The sequence below is a fragment of the Zea mays genome, chromosome 6, assembly GCF_902167145.1.
Source record: "Zea mays cultivar B73 chromosome 6, Zm-B73-REFERENCE-NAM-5.0, whole genome shotgun sequence".
NCBI lineage: Eukaryota > Viridiplantae > Streptophyta > Magnoliopsida > Poales > Poaceae > Zea > Zea mays.
The window spans coordinates 114,040,610-114,044,999 of NC_050101.1; the positions used below are offsets into that span (position 1 = coordinate 114,040,610).

General features: G+C 43.3%; 1 long non-coding RNA gene across 1 annotated transcript; it reads left to right on the forward strand.

Moving 5' to 3' along the window:
* Window positions 1-283: 283 nt before the first annotated feature.
* Window positions 284-2,957, forward strand: LOC103629807 (uncharacterized). Its single transcript, XR_002262780.2, has 2 exons — window positions 284-1,537; window positions 2,662-2,957. It is a non-coding gene; the product is annotated as an uncharacterized lncRNA (long non-coding RNA).
* Window positions 2,958-4,390: the final 1,433 nt, after the last annotated feature.

A 4,390-nucleotide genomic window follows, 5' to 3' on the forward strand; every position in this document is an offset into this window, starting at 1 on the left:
ATCTCTGTTGTGATAAACTTCTGACGTTATGGCCTGCACTATCCAAAGAAAAGTGTTAGAGGGTAATATGGTGAGTAATTTTCATTGAGGTGGATCCCCCTGAACTAGCCTAGAAATAGGAGAAAATAGTGTCTAAAAACATGCTGTCGGACTCCATATTTCAGACTTTGTTCAGTTGGCAGAAACTGAATTTCAGTGAGTTTTGCTCAAGTTTGGAGCTTTCTTGTGGCTAATTTTTGGAGTTATATACTATGATTTCTATAATAAAGTGGAAGACCATACAACAGTGAATAAGTTTTCTTAAGTAAGTTTGATTTTGTGCTTCAAACAAATTGGAGTAAACTGTGTCCAAAATCTCCCTATCAGGTGTTGAGTTCAGTTTGGTTTCAGTTGGCTGAATCTGAATTTTAGCGTTTCCAACCCACTTTGGATCACTATAACTTTTGATCCATGAGCCTTTGGTCTATGGTTCCTGCACCAAATTTGTAGAGCTATATTTTGTCAACAAGTTTTGTTGACGGAGATCTCCCTGTTACCACTGAAATTTGTGAGTAAATTGAGCTCAAAGTTGCTCTGTCAGATAGATGTGTACTGAATTTGGTTCAGATAGCTGAATCTGAATTTCTGTATTTTCACCCCACTTTGAAGCACTATAACTCTTGGTCTATGATTATTTGACCTAGGTTTGCTGCAGCAGGTTTGTAGAGGTATGTTTTGTGAGCAAATTTTGTTAACTAAGGTTAGCCTGTTATTACTGAAAATTGGGAGAAATTTTGCTCCAAAGTGATCCTGTCAGGTTCATGTGTTCGGGTAGCTGAAACAGAAAATTCAGGGTTGGGCTTCTGTAACTGAAGATTTTTTTTCTCTGTTGGCTGGACTTCACTAGAGTGCTCGAGTTGTAACAGAGATAGAGTGTATGACCAAGGATTTAGTAACCTCATCACTACTGCGAAATATTTAGTTTTGGACTGTTGTATGGCCTGTGAGCAGTAAAAATCTCATCTGCTAGCTCTGTGGTGGAGTGCACTGGACAACAAAATTCTGAAAGTTTTACCCATGCAGATAATGTCAAGTTGGATTTATGTGAGCCTGTCCTAGGTGGAGTCCTTATCTGCCTTCTATTGTTTATGTAAAATGAACCAAGTTAAGTGTTTTGGCTGCACCCATGAACATGTGTGGCACTGTGATTGTGTGCCACGTGTGGAGGCCATGCAGTGCTAGCACCATATAGACCACTCTCCACTGCCTGCGTGGTGTGCTCATGGCTGTTTGCTCCCTCGTTCAGCCACCTTAGGGTTTGGTTTTGTGAAGTTTTTCCCCTACTCTTGAGCTCCAAATTTGTGGTCATCGTGTGAGTGATGTGGCAGTGTTCAGGCCTAGGTAACCTCCCTTTCAAACCCCCAAATCTGATTTGCTCTTGTGCTGTGTGCCAGCTCCCTAGTTGGTGACCACGCCCACTAAATTCCCCACATCGCCGTGGCCAGGCTTTCTCGTGGAGTTTTTCACCCGTGTGGTGAATGTTCCGTGCTCTGCAAAGGTTAGTGAAGCTCACCCGGTTGGAATCTCTAGCTCTATTGTTGTGTGTTGCTTGGAACGGGGTCGCGACGCCTCGGTTCAGCGCCGGGGACAGTCTCCACGCCGACCCCTCAGCTCACGTCATCTCCGCTCGGATTCTTGCATGCACCATGGCCATGGTAGATCAGTGATACTCTCCACGCCTTTGATTGGAATTCTACCACATGGTGGCCGCGAGATCGAGCTCGTCTGGCTGCGTTTTCCGCCATCACCGTCGGTGACCGGGTTGTGGTGTCCTCGCAGTGAGTTCGCGCCCATGCCCGGGTCCGCCATGGTTCGGGGGTCACGGGGTGCTATCGTCGTCGATTACGTTGCACCACCTAGATTAATCAAACGTCGGTTCGCCGAAGCTCACGCGGCCATGTTGGGATCGAGACTTTGTAAAAGGAGAGAAGTTGAGGGGTTTGGGTGAAGTGGTCAGTGAGAGGAGCCAATAGTGGCAAGGATGTGTGTTGGATTTTTCTGAGCGGCTAGGGCCTTTGCGCAAAAGAGCAGGCGCGGACGAGGGCTCCCAGCCGCAGACCGACTCTGCCCGATGCTGGACCACAGTGGGCTAGTTCCAGCACATAAAGAAATAGTTTTTCCTTATTTATTTAGCTGAGAGCTTGTAAATTAGGCCAAAAATTGTACAAAAATGATAAAATTGTAAGACCAGTTTTATGAGGTGTGTAAAATCATGTACTTTGTAGTAGAAATAAATTTAGGAGTTTTACAGCAGATACCATTTTTTTGGGGAACCTTGTCTTGACTAGCTGAGCACTTGGTCCAAGTTTGAAATTGTTTGGAAGAAATTTGCTCAGCAAACAGATTGTTGCCCGAAAAGAAAAAAGATTTTAACCTCGGGTAATTAGGAAATGAAGTTGCTTAAGAAAGTTTGAGCTTTTGGATGAAGTTTAAGATGGGTTAGTCCCCTAGTGAATTGTTAGTTAATGATGTCTTCTAGTGCCCTTGGTAATCCTCTAGTGTTTTGGCTAGTTTTATGCACCTTGTATTAAAGTGTACTCAGGATGGATTGTTTGTTACCTTCTTTATGAAATGCATTTCCGTACCACAACAAACATTCATCTACATGTAATTGACTTGTAGAACACCTAGAAGAAGTGGTGTCTGCAGAAGGAGTTCACTTCAGTGCTTGCTGATCCAGTGGTGGAGTTTCATCTAACTTCTTACCAGAGTAGAAGGAATTTAGATCTTCTCCTGCAATAAGGCAAGCCCCGGTGCATTTGCCACCTTCCTTGTATTACAAAATTTTATCACTTATATGCTGCATTAGGTAATAGGAGTTGAATGATTAAACACTTGATGCATTACCATCCTTGAAAGATTGATTATCATACCTTGTTACCTGTTTTATAAAAACTAGTAATGCTTAGTTATGCTTATAGATTAAGAAAAATGTTTTTGATCTATGACTCATGATTTTTAAAAAGAAAAAGGGCTTGGGATGATGGAGGCATCCTCCGCGGGGATGAATTCATCATTCAAGCAGGATACCTCTGCTAGGTATCAAACTTTGAGAATTTGCTTAAAATGAGACCAGACGTTGAGCTGGACAGGTCGCCCGTCCGTGTCAATCAAGGACCGTACCGATTGTAGGCCTGTTGATCTAGGACCTTTTAACTAGCCACATACCTCGTCATGGGTAAGCCTGAACCCGGCTACTCCATATGTGAAAAGACAATCGTGCACTGGGAGTGGAGAGATGGCGAGACTGGCGTGTACCCACCTGGCACGTGGCTGGATGGTGGAGTATCGTACTCTCGGGTGGCGCGGACCGGTTCACGTAGTGGAGGACCCGTGGGAATGGTAGACATATGCAAGGGTTAAGTGCTACATATGTTGTGTGGCTGGAGATCCCCAGATGGGTATTAATCGATTCGAATCGTCGTTACTTCTCGGTCATGAAGACTGGATCACTGCTCTGCATCGTAGATAACAAGTATAACAGAGTTTTGGTTAAAAGCAATCTAGTGTAGGCCAAGTGAATGATCTAGATTAGGAAAATCTAGAGACGGGTTAGTAGATTCAGGTAATAACCTGACTTGTGAAATAAAACCTGGCTTAAGGATCCATTATTAGTAAGCTTTTATGCAAAAAGGAGTCATTGATAATTGGTGAGCTTTTCCCTTGATTCCCCAAAAGCTAGCATGCCCTTGAGAGTCTTTTCCTTAGTCGGGTAAGTCTTGCTGAGTAATTGCCTACTCAGGGTTTTATTCCCTATGTTGTTGCAGGAAAGATTTTTGATGCCTTGGCTTTATTAGTTGCTCCTTATGGAGGTCTTGAAGCTTAGATTACTTATGTGTATCTTTTATGGAAAGGCTTCACCTTTCCAGGTATTGTAGTTAAGTTATGCACTCTGAAGACTATCAGGACTTGTAACAATTTCAACCCCTTTTATGTTGTAAAACTTGAGTTCTGGGTATTTTGTAAAAGTCTTCTGCTCTATCTCCAATGTGTGTGTATCAAATGTGATTACTGTAATATGCCGTTATGTGGGAGATCCTTGGGATGATGAGTTCAAGTTGATGAACTCGATAGCCTTGTTAAGTTACCCGGTACACGTGCATAGCAATCTGAGAGCATTAAGGCAAGGATTAGTGTATGTGGGCCTGATAACTTGGGAGGGCTGTCACAGTCACGACCATTGGAAACCATTGCTTCATGATAAGTGGAAGGCTCTGTACTTCAGTCAACATCCTCTGCACAACTCAGAGCAAAAGCAATGTTGCATTCTTCAATCAATCTCCTCGGAGGCCTAATATCTCTTTTGGCCCTCCCAACTACAACAGACTGTTGTGGTTGTTGCACAACAAGA